The following is a 13,155-nucleotide window of genomic DNA, read 5'->3' on the forward strand; positions in this document are numbered from 1 at the left end:
TGACGAAATACCTGACTATGCCATTGTCATGGATGTTTTTGTCTATCACATCCTAGTAATGAAACGAGTCTCTAAATAGCATAATGTCATTCTAGCATTTGATTACTCAAGCTATTAAGGTGGTTTCTTTCCTTGTCATCTGTCATTTTATAGTCCCTTCCACTAGCCTTTTTTCTTTTTGCTCTATTTTCCTGCTATTGAATTTAAAATAGATGGAGTTTGAGGTGGCCATCTAAAAAAAAAAAAAAATTCACTTAAGGGAAGTTTTGTCTTGATAGTTTTTATTCCCCAGGTACAAAAACAATAACCTCTTATAAGTGGGGTTTGGGGAGAATAATGTGTACGCAGACCTTAAGCCTACTAAAAAGCGGAGAGACTTTCCGATAGATTTATGTGGTAAGGTATTTTGTGCCAATGGTTGCTATCATCATTTGATATTGTTGGTGCATATAACTTAAATCATAAATTCCGGATCATTTTTATTTCACAAACTCACCCCAGCTATTGGACAAATGGCCTTTCTACCATTCTTGTACACTCCTGTTGTTTTGGTTATTTCCATTTGGATATATTAATAAAAGCCAATTTGGGAGTTTCTTGGTGGGTAACCCACATCCTTAAATTACAATCTTTTGTGAGAAAGAGAAGAACAAGAGTAACTTCTTATGGAACCCTTACTGGACACTATCAATATCATCGTGGACAAATTAGGAACTATTTTTATTAGAAAAGAATAAATTCTGTTAACGCATACAATAAAGTCGATGTAACTGGTGTTTTTTATGCTAAAAGGGGGTCTTTTCAATTCAATAGTCTACAATCAACAAGTATGATAGAACTTTTTTTAGTGAAATTTAGTAAAACTCCAACTGAAATTCTAACAGAATTTTGACAAATTGTAGTAAGTGTTTCAAGATTAATTCTAGACTAAGAGTGTAATTAACAGGAAACGAGTATCATTTGCACCTAAACTTTGTAGTATCTTGTTGAACTTATATAAATGTAAAGGTAACTAACCATATTCAGGGACGAGTAAATCATCTTAGGGTGTATTTGGTACGAAGGAAAATGTTTTCCATGAAAATATTTTCTAAATGAGTGATTTTATCACTTATTTTCTCTTGTTTGGTTGGTGAATGGAAAAAAATTTCGGAAAATATTTGGGAAAATGCACAAGTACCCCCCTGACGTATATCGGGATTCCCAACTACACACTTTTTCTTCACGGGAATCTTATGACCCCCCTAAACTTATTTTAAATGGAATTATTTGCACCCTTAACGCTAACGTGTCAGAGTGTGTGTATTTCACTCTCCCAAAGGATAGTGAGAAGAAGGAAAAAATGATTTTCAGATTACTTTTTTGTTCTTTTTTTACCGTTTTTTCTTACTTTTTTTTCCTCTTCCTTTTCCTTTTTCTTTGTCTATTTCTATTACTTTTTTTTTTTTGGTTTCTTCTCTAATTCCGGCGGATATTCATTCACCGACGACTTTGTCTAACCGTTTTTCTTCCATTTTTTCTTTTCACACACAAATTAAACTCTCAAAAAGATCTATTCGTAAGCAAAGGCAAAATACACTCAGATTTGGGGGGAAAAAATTCATCATCGGAAAACCTTCCCACGCCGGAAAAAAAACGATATATTGAAATTTTAACTGGAAAAAGTTTTCTCAGCTTATATTCGTTTTTATTTCTTTTGCTCTTCCTCCCACACNCTTATCGAAATAAAAACCCGTCGTGATTCGAGCAAGGTCGAATCCTTCACTTTGATGGAGAAGGCCCTTGGCCTTAAGGGCGTCATTTCGAACTTATCAAAATAACAACCCGTCGTGATTGGAGCAAGGTCGAATCCTTAACTTTGATGGCTAACTCACCACTTGCCAAGAGTTTGGTTGTCAGCTTTAAGGGTGCAAATAATTACATTTAAAGTAAGTTTAGGGGGGTAATAGGATTCCCGCAAAGAAAAAGTGTGTAGTTGGGAATCCGGGTATAGGTCAGGGGGGTACTTATGCATTTTTCCAAAATATTTTCTAGTGTTTTTAGAGAGTAGAAAATATTTTTTAGTAAAATATTTTTTATGCTACTCTTCTCGCCCCTCCCCCCTCCCACTTCCCCCAAGTCTCTAAAATTCACACAAACCCAAAGGAACTAATGCATTGCTTTACTTTTTTACGCAAAAATAACGTTGAAATTTATGCTCCTAAACTTAAAAAAAAAAATACTCTTTTTTTAGTTGAAAAAGAAAAGGCACTCTTTTTACAACATGAAAATAAAGTACTCATTTTATTGAAATAAAAGAAAATATTTTTTTGCATCATAAAAAGAAAAAATTCATTTTGTTTAAATGAAAAAATATATTTTTTTAATCATAAAAAGATTTTTTTTTTTTGTTGAAATAAAAAAAATTCTACGAAAAGAAAGCATTTTTTTGGTTTAATGAAAAAAATACTTTTTGTATCATGAAAAAAAAACTCATCTATTGAAATGAAAAAAAAATACTTATAACATGAAAAGAAAGTACTATTAAAGGGCAGCCCGGTGCATTAAGCTCCCGCTATGCGCGGGGTTCGGGGAAGGACCGGACCACAAGGATCTATTGTACGCAGCCTTACCCTACATTTCTGCAAGAGGTTGCTTCCACTGTTTGAACTCGTGACCTCCAGGTCACATGGCAGCAACTGCCAAGGCTCCCCTTCAAAAGAAAGTACCATTAATAATATTTTTATTTAGAGTGGGGGTGGGGCGGGGGGTTAGGTGGATGGGGGTGGATTAGTGGGGATGGGAAAGATTGAGAACGAGTTTTGGAAAATATTTCCCTTCTCTTGATAGATTTTTGTCCAGTTGGAGAAAAATGATTTGATGAGGAAAATATTTTCCAAAACATTTAAGCCAATTAAACAAGATAAAATTGAAAAATATTTTTCTTCGTTCCAAACACACCCTTAGTATGCATAAATAGGAGTTAATATGATAAAAAAAGCTAAGGACTTCAGAGTTTTCTAATCTGAATTACTAGTACTTTGTCAAAAACATACACGGATTTAGATTAACCATAACTTCATCGCAAAATTCAATAACTAGTAGAGCTATTTGTGATGACCCTCCACATTATCATGCCACATAGACGTCATTTGGCATATATTAATGACATGTGAAAGCTTACAGAAGAAGAAGGCTAGCATTTGTGAGAAGATTCTAGAAAAGTATGGACATTTCCTTAGGAAGAACCTAGATCCTTATGGATTTGCTAGGAAAGTCCTTGGAATCTTCTAGGCTTGTAGAAAATTCTAGAGAAAGCCCTTATCTTGTAAATATTAAGGACTTGTGTAATAATTAATATTTACACACTAGCCCCTAGGAGACTAGTATATAAAGGGGGGCCATTCATTTGCAATTCACCAAACAAACAATTCAAATTCTCTCTAATACAAAGCTTCCTTTAACAATTCTCTTGTGTTTTTTCTACCATTCTCTTATCGATCTTGAGTGTAGTAAGGCTGACTTGGCATAGCAAGAACGTGGAAAAGGCAAAGAAATACAACAAAAATACTCGAAGACTCAAGATATAGCATCCCTTCTTCTCGGCCTGTGCCTTCTTCTTGGCGTAGCACTGATCCATCAATGATCCAGCCTCCACTATAGCTTGGTCTATATCCGCGACTTGCCGACGTTGTAACTCTTGTTTATCCCAATTTTGCAACCCGTCCATGAAGTGGAACAACAATTCATCATTGGTCAGGTTAGGAATTTGAAGCATAAGGGTAGTGAACTGCTTGACATAGTCACATATGCTCCATGTTTGCTTCAACTCCCTGAGCTTGCGCCTTGCCTCGTACAAGACATTGTTTGGAAAGAACTGTCGCTTGAACTCGGCTTTGAACTGATCCCGCGTGCTAATAGTGCATACACCTTTATCCACATCGGCCATCTTCCTTATCCACCATAGCATGGCAGTCTCTGAGAGGTACAACACGGTAGTGTTGATCTTGGCCTCGTTGCCCCTCACTTTTCCGTGCCTGATGTAGTTCTCCAAGTACCAAATGAAGCTTTCCACTTCTTGTGCATCACGAACACCTTTGAAAACCGGGGGTTTGGGAGCCTCGATCTTGGCCTCCCTCGTTACTACAACATTGCTAGGTGCCTCGGTAACGCCAGCATTGACAAGCACCTCGAGTGACTCTATATTTGCCTTCATAGCATCGATAGTACTCAAAGCCTCCATGAGTCTGCACTCTAAGGCAGTGATGGTTCGCCTTAGTTCCATCTCGGTCTGTGTACGTCCCTCCAAGTCATTTCGGATACTCTCAATCTCTTCAAAGTGTTCCCCTCAAGAATGCTAAGGGTGCCTTTACTTCACAGCATCCATTCCCGCGTTCATCTTCATCACCCACTCTTTGCCGAGCGAGACGTCCTCAGGCAGGACATCTACTTCACCCTCGCTCGCCTCTTTGGCAGATGGTTCTTGGGTTGTAAGACCTTCGTTTGACACAACCTCGGTTGGCACCTCCTGGATCTTGTTGGTGGCATTCCTCTTTTTGTTATGGCCGCTCTTCCCAGCAGCATCCTGGATGACGTTGGCTTGGGTCTTGGCAACGTTAATTTCTCCGTTGTTCGCCATTCCTTTAGTTGCAACCTTTGCTCTGATGCCACGTTGTCACGTCCTTAGTTGTTAACTAAGTATACATGTGGCACTTGACAACTTGCTCACGATCTTGCACAACTTGCTCACGTTCTTGCTATGCCAAGTCAGCCTTACTACACTCAAGATCGCTAAGAGAATGGTAGAAAGAACACAAGAGAATTGTTAAAGGAAGCTTTGTATTAGAGAGAATTTGAATTGTTTTCTTAATGAATTACAAATGAATGCCCCCCATTTATATACTAGTCTCCTAGGGGCTAGTGTGTAAATATTAATTATTACTCAAGTCCTTAATATTTACAAGATAAGGGCTTTCTCAAGAATTCCCTACAAGCCTATAAGATTCCAAGGACTTTCCTAGCAAATCCATAAGGATCTAGGTTCTTCCTAAGTAAATGTCCATACTTTTCTAGAATCTTCTCACAAATGCTAGCTTTCATCTTATATAAGCTTCCACATGGCATTAATATATGCCAAATGGCGCCTATGTGGCATGATGACATGGCGGGTCATCACACTCTCCCCCACCTAATATTGCGACGACCGCGACGCAATGCTTCTGCATAAACTCTCGGATCTTATCCTCTGAATTGTCATAAGTCTTCATATCATTCCCATGTGGCCTTTTCTGGTGATTGCCCTTCCAATGGACGAGGAACATAGCGGTGGATTTTTGCCCTTGTTTTCGCCTGGCCTGGTAATCCATAATAGCCTCAATCTCCTGATCGTGAGAGCCGGTGATAGTCATAGGTGCTCGACTTGATTGGCCCCTACTCGGATCATCTTTATCTTCATGATATGGCTTAAGCATGGTGGAATGGAAGACAGGGTAGGTCTTAAGATACGATGGCATGTCAAGCTTGTAAGAGATCTTTCCTACCTTGGCGACGATCTTAAATGGCCCCTCATACTTGCGGATCAGATTCTGATGCATGCCCCCATAGTTCCTTGAACTGTCTTGGGTTAAACTTCACCATGACCATGACCATGTCCCCGACTCTATAGTCCGTGGGACGGTGCTTACGGTCCGCAAACTTCTTCATCTTCTTAGCTGCCTTATCCAAGTAGGACTTAGCAGTGTCAATCTGCTCCTCCCATCCTTTGGCCATATGATAAGCCCCCAAACTCTTTCCCTCGAACACAGCTGGTAATAAATGTGGAGTTTGTAGTTGTTGGCCTGTGGCTAGCTCAAATGGTGCCCGCCCCGTGGACTCACACTGCTGCAAGTTATAAGAGAAATGGGCGACGTCTAGGAGCCTTGCCCAATCTTTCTGATGCACGCTTACATAACGCCTCAAGTAGCATTCTAGTAAGGCATTGACCCATTTCGTTTGTCCATCTGTCTGTGGGTGGAAACTAGTGAAAAAGTGCAGTTCCGTGCCAAGTATGTCGAATAACTCTCTCCAAAAGTTTCGAGTAAAACGGGGGTCTCGATCACTGATGATATGCCTTGGTAAGCCCCAATAATTCACCATGTTCTTAAAGAATAGCTTGGCGGCTTCCTTGGCAGTGCAACCTGGTGAGGCGAGCATGAAGGTGGCATATTTGGAAAATCTATCCACGACCACCATAATACTACCATAACCGCCGAACTTCGGTAGGCAAGTGATAAAGTCCATAGTCACGCTCTCCCATGGACGCTCTGCAACTGGTAGTGGCTCCAAAAGTCCTTCGGGTTGTTGTTGCTCAACCTTGTCCTGTTGACAGACAAGACAAGTCTGCACATGCACTCTATGTCATCTCACATGCGTGGTCAATAGTAGACTGACTCAACCAAGGCCCTAGTGCGGTGTTGGCCTGGATGACCAGCCCACATTATGTCATGACTCTCTCTTATGATCCACCGTCTAATGTCTCCAAACTTAGGCACGTAGACCCGCCGACCTGTGGTAAGTAGTAGGCCGTCTTCGACCCAAAAACGTCTCGTATTGCCCTGGTTGGCTAACTCGATAAGCTGTTTGGGTGTTGGATCATGCTGCATGCCTTATTTAATAGCCTCACGAATGTCCCATCTTGTTTAAGTGATTACAGCAAGCTCGGCTTTCCGACTCAATGCATCGGCTACAACGTTATTGTTGACCAACTTGTACTCCAGCACATAATCAAACTCGGCTAAGAAATCCTGCCACCCAGCCTGTTTTGGTGTGAGCTTCTTCTGCGTCTGAAAGTAGCTAATAGTCACATTGTCGGTCTTGACCACGAACCTCGACCCGAGCAGATAATGTCGTCATGTACGAAGGCAATGCACAGTGGCAATCATTTCCTTCCCTTGCATCGTTTAACGCTGCTCCGTCTCATTTAACTTCTGACTCTCAAACGCTATGGGATGCTTATCCTGCCTCAGGACACCCCAATTGGCGAAGTCTGAGGCATCTGTGTGCACCTCAAATGTCTTGGAAAAGTCAGGTGACGCCAAGACTGGATCCTCTATTACAGCTGCCTTAAGTCCTTCAAATTCCTTTTGATAATGCTCCGTCCAAACCCATGGCTTGTTCTTCATTAGCAACTCAGTCAATTGTGCGGCCTTGGCTGAGTAGCACTAATGAACCGACAATAGTAGTTAACAAGGCCAAGGAAGGATCTCAACTCAGTTACCTTTGTACGTGCCTCCCACTCCTGGATAGCACGTATCTTAGCCTCGTCCATGCGTAGCTCGCCATTGCTAATGACATGGCCCAAGAAGTGCACCTTTGATTGTGCAAACTCACATTTCTCTCTTGATGTATAGCTCCTTCTCCCGCAAGACTTGGAAAACCTTCCTTAAGTGCTCTATGTGCTCATCCAAGGTGTTGGTGTTGATGACTATGTCGTCTAGGTAGACTACCGCGAACTGATCAAGGTAGGGATGAAAAATCTTGTTCATAAGGGTGCAAATGTGGCCGGTGCATTGGTTAAGCCGAAGGGCATCACCAACCACTCAAAGGCTTTATATCTCATCACATATGTTGTCTTTGGCTCATCCCCTTCCGCAATGCGAACCTGGTAGTAGCCCTTTCGAAGATCCACCTTGGTAAAGTACTTGGCTTGCCCAAGTCGATCGAACAAGTCAGCAATGAGCGGGATCGGGTACTTATTCTTCACTGTGACCTTATTAAGTGCTCGATAGTCTATGCACAAACACAACGATCCATCCTTCTTCTTTTGGAACAATACTGGTGCGCCAAGAGGTACATTTGATGGGCGAATGTGACCAGCATCTAGCACCTCTTTCAATTATTTCCTGAGCTCCTCTAGCTCGAGCGGTGCCATATGATATGGGCCAAATGCGGGTGGCTTAGCCCCTGGCTCCAACTCAATCTTGTGATCCACCTCTCGTCTAGGCGGCAAGTTCTTAGGCAACTCCTCGGGCATGAAATCTTTGTTTTCCTCAAGAAACTTCTCTATGCAAGGCGTCACTATTTCTTGAAAATTCTTGTCTTCCTCTAGACTTGCAATGGTTGCCACGAACGTCGGCTCCCCCTTCTTGATCCCCTTGACAACCTGCATAGCTGTGAGTTGTGCTTGGATCTGTCCGTGTGGCATAGTCATTGTAGGTACCATGCAAGCTCCTTCTCGCTCCACAACCAAGAGACATTGGAGGTAGGGTTCATCAAAGTATGACAATGTCTAAAGAACTCTTGCCCTAGTATGATGTCAAAGATATCCATAACGGTTACGGTAAAGTTTGTCATACCTTTCCAAGTTCCCAATTTGACACCAACTTCTACCCCACGAGCATTCTGTAACTCGGCATTCACGGTCTTGAAGCGAGAGTTTTTTGGAGCAAGCTTCATTTCTAGTCTCTTTGCGGCAGCCTCAGTCATGAAATTATGATTGCTCCAGTATCCACCATTGTACGAGCGGGCTTGTTATTGATGGTGAGATCCACGTACTGATTTCCATTCTCGGTAGGTTGGATAACTTGCTTCGTGACAGCACAACATAATCCGATCATACCCAACTGTGCGGTTCCCAGACTCTCTCCTTGTGGCTGCTCCTTCCGTTCACTGACCATGTCACTGAGGCTCTTGAGGTCAGGACAATTCTTGAAGCCGTGTGTACTATTGATGCTATGAAGGCAAAGATAGAGTCACTCGAGGAGCATGTCAATGTTGGTGTGACCGAGGCAGCTTGCAATGTTGTAGACTTATAGTAACGAGAGAGGCCAAGATCGAGACTCCCAAACCCCCGGTGTTCAAAGGTGTTCGTGATGCACAAGAAGTGGAAAACTTTATTTGGCACTTGGAGAACTACTTCAGGCACGGAAAAGTTAGGGACGACGAGGCCAAAATCAACACTACCGTGTTGTACCTCTCAGAGACTGCCATGCTATGGTGGAGAAGGAAGATGGCCGACGTGGATAAAGTTCTATGTACTATTAACACGTGGGATCAGTTCAAAGCCGAGATCAAGCAAACAATTCAAATTCTCTCTAATACAAAGCTTCCTTTAACAATTCTCTTGTGTTCTTTATACCATTCTCTTAGCGATCTTGAGTGTAGTAAGGCTGACTTGGCATAGCAAGAAAATGAGCAAGCAATGCAAGATCGTGAGCAAGTTGTCAAGTGCCGCATGTGTACTTAAATAACAACTAAGGACGTGACAACGTTGTATTAGAGTCGTTGTCACGTCCTTACAGAATAGCTTTGCGGCTTCCTTGGAAGTGCAACCTGGTGAGGCGGGCATGAAGGTGACATATTTGGAAAATCTATCCATGACCACCATAATAGTACCATAACCGTCAGACTTCGGTAGGAAAGTGATAGTCCATAGTCACGCTCTCCCATGGACGCTCTACAACTGGTAGTGGCTCCAAAAGTCCTTCGGGTTGTTGTTGCTCAACCTTGTCCTATTTACAAACAAGACAAGTCTGCACATAACACTCTATGTCATCTCGCATGCGTGGCCAATGGTAGACCGGCTCAACCAAGGCCCTAGTGTGACGTTGGCATGGATGACCAGCCCACATTGTGTCGTGACTCTCCCTTATGATCCGCCGTCTAATGTCTCCAAACTTAGGCACGTAGACCCGCCGGCTCTGGTAAGCAGTAGGCCGTCTTCGACCCAAAAACGTCTCGTATTGCCCTGGTTGGCTAACTCGATAAGCTGTTTGGCTGCTGGATCATGCTGCATGCCTTCTTTTACAGCCTCACGAATGTCCCATCTTGTTGAAGTGATTGCAGCAAGCTCGGCTTTCCGGCTCAAGGCATCGGCTACAACATTACCTTTGCCCGGCTTGTACTCCAGCACATAATCAAACTCGGCTAAGAAATCTTGCTACCTAGCCTGTTTTGGTGTGAGCTTCTTCTGCGTCTGAAAGTAGAGTAGTCACATTGTCGGTCTTGACCACGAACCTTGACCCGAGAAGATAATGTCGCCATGTACGAAGGCAATGTACAATGGCAGTCATTTCCTTCTCTTGTATCGTGTAACGCCGCTCATCTCATTTAACTTTCGGCTCTCAAACGCTATGGGATGCTTATCCTGCATCAGGACACCCCCAATGGAGAAGTCTGAGACATCTGTGTGTACCTCAAATGTCTTGGAAAAGTCAGGTTACGCCAAGACTGGCTCCTCTATTACAGTTGCCTTAAGGCCTTCAAATGCCTTTTGATAATGCTCCGTCCAAACCCATGGCTTGTTCTTCTTTAGCAACTCAGACAATGGTGCGGCCTTGACTAAGTAGCCACTAATGAACCGATGATAGTAGTTAACAAGTTCAAGGAAGGATCTCAACTCAGTTACCTTTGTAGGTTCCTCCCACTCCTAGATAGCACGTACCTTAGCCTCGTCCACGCGTAGCTCGCCATTGCTAATGACATGGACCAAGAAGTGCACCTTTGATTGTGCAAACTCACATTTCTCCCCCTTGATGTATAGCTCGTTCTCCCGCAAGACTTGGAAAACCTTCCTTAAGTTCTCCATGTGCTCCTCCAAGGTGTTGCTGTAGATCACTATGTCGTCTAGGTAGACTACCATGAACTAATCAAGGTAGGGATGAAAAATCCTGTTCATAAGGGTGAAAAATGTGGTCGGTGCATTGGTTAAGCCGAAGGGCATCACCAACCACTCAAAGGCTCAATATCTCATCACACATGCTGTCTTTGGCTCATCCCCTTCCACAATGCGAACCTGGTAGTAGCCCTTTCGAAGATCCACCTTGGTAAAGTACTTGGCTTGCCCAAGTCTATCGAACAAGTCAACAATGAGTGGGATCGGGTACTTATTCTTCACTGTGACATTATTAAGTGCTCGGTAGTCTATGCAAAAACGCAACGATTCATCCTTCTTCTTCTGGAACAATACTGGTGCGCCAAAAGGTGCCTTTGGTGGGCGAATGTGACCAGCATCTAGCAGCTCTTTCAATTGTTTCCTGAGCTCCTCTAGCTCGAGCGGTGCCATACGATATGGGGAAAATGCGGGTGGCTTAGCCCCTGGCTCCAACTCAATCTTGTGATCCACCTCTTGCCTAAGCTCGGGCGGTGCCATACGATATCGAGCGGTGACATACGATATCGGGCAGTGCCATACGATATGGGGCAAATGCGGGTGGCTTAACCCCTGTGCTCAACCTTGTCCTATTGACAGACAAGACAAGTGTGCACATAACACTCTATGTCATCTCACATGCGTGGCCAATAGTAGACTGACTCAACCAAGGCCCTAGTGCGACGTACCCACATTGTGTCATGATTCTCCCTTATGATCCGCGGTCTAATGTCTCCGAACTTAGGCACGTAGACCCGCCGAACTGTGGTAAGCAGTAGGCTGTCTTCGACCCTAAAACGTCTCGTATTCCCTTGGTTGGCTAACTCGATAAGCTGTTTGGCTGCTGGATTATGATGCATGCCTTCTTTTATAGCTTCACGTATGTCCCATCTTGTTGAAGTGATTGCAGCAAGCTCGGCTTTCCGGCTCAAGGCATCGGCTACAACGTTACCCTGGCCCGACTTGTACTCCAGCACATAATCAAACTCGAATAAGAAATCCTGCACTTTTCCACTAGTTTCTACCCACAGACAAATAGACAAATGGAACGGGTCAATGCCTTACTAGAATGCTACTTGAGGCATTATGTAAGCGCACATCAGAAAGATTGGGCAAGGCTCCTAGACATCATCCAATTCTCTTATAACTTGCAGCGGAGTGAGTCCACGGGGCGGACACCATTTGAGCTAGCCACAGGCCAACAGTCACAAAATCCACATTCATTACCAGCTGCGTTCGAGGGAAAGAGTTTGGGGGCTTATCATATGGCCAAAGGATGGGAGGAGCAGCTTGACACTGCTAAGTCCTACTTGGATAAGGAAGCTAAGAAGATCAAGAAGTTTGCGGACTGTAAGCGCCGTCCCACGGACTATAGAGTTGGGGACATGGTCATGGTGAAGTTTAACCCAAGACAGTTCAAGGCACTACGGGCATGCATCAGAATCTGATTCGCAAGTATGAGGGGCCATTTAAGATCGTCGCCAAGGTAGGAAAGATCTCATACAAGCTTGACATGCCATCGTATCTTAAGATCTACCATGTCTTCCATGCCAGCATGCTTAAGCCATATCATGAAGATAAAGATGATCCGAGTAGGGGCCAATCAAGTCGAGCACCTATGACTATCACCGCCTCGCACGATCGGGAGATTGAGGCTATTATGGATTACCAGGCCAGGCGAAAACAAGGGCAAAAAGCCACCGCTATGTTCCTCGTCCATTGGAAGGGGCAATCACCGAAAGAGGCCACATGGGAACGATATGAAGACTTATGGCAATTCAAAGATAAGATCCGAGAGTTTATGCAGAAGCATTGCATCGCGGTCGTCGCAATATTAGGTGGGGGAGAGTGCGATGACCCGCCACGTCATCATGCCATATAGGCACCATTTGGCATATATTAATGCCATGCGGAAGCTTATATAAGAAGAAGGCTAGCATTTGTGAGAAGATTCTAGAAAAGTATGGACATTTCCTTAGGAAGAACCTAGATTCTTATGGATTTGCTAGGAAAGTCCTTGGAATCTTCTAGACTTGTAGAGAATTCTAGAGAAAACCCTTATCTTGTAAATATTAAGGACTTGTGTAATAATTAATATTTACACACTAGCCCCTAGGAGACTAGTATATAAAGGGGGGTCATTCATTTGTAATTCATCAAGCAAACAATTCAAATTCTCTCTAATACAAAGCAAACAATTCTCTTGTGTTCTTTCTAAGGGTGTTAATCGGGCCGGGCTGACCCGCTTTCAACCCGCTTCAACTCGGGTCAGCCCGGTTCAGCCCGGTATTGTAGCATATAGGGCGGGTTGGGACGGGTTGGTAGGGGGACCGGGTTTTGGACGAACACGTTCAGCTTAGCGGTGCACCGAACCCGCGTAACCCGACATCCCTTAACGGGTTGTTAGCGGGCTGCAACCTGTTAGCAGCCCGGTTACCGTTGAAATTTTTTTTTATTTTTTTTAATTAATTGGACCATTCCCAATGGTCAAATTGAGAAATGACCGTTGGGGAACGGCCAGATTTTGCAATAATGGCCATTTCGGCCTC

The sequence above is a fragment of the Nicotiana attenuata genome, chromosome 9 (assembly GCF_001879085.1).
Source record: "Nicotiana attenuata strain UT chromosome 9, NIATTr2, whole genome shotgun sequence".
NCBI classification, from domain to species: Eukaryota; Viridiplantae; Streptophyta; class Magnoliopsida; order Solanales; family Solanaceae; genus Nicotiana; species Nicotiana attenuata.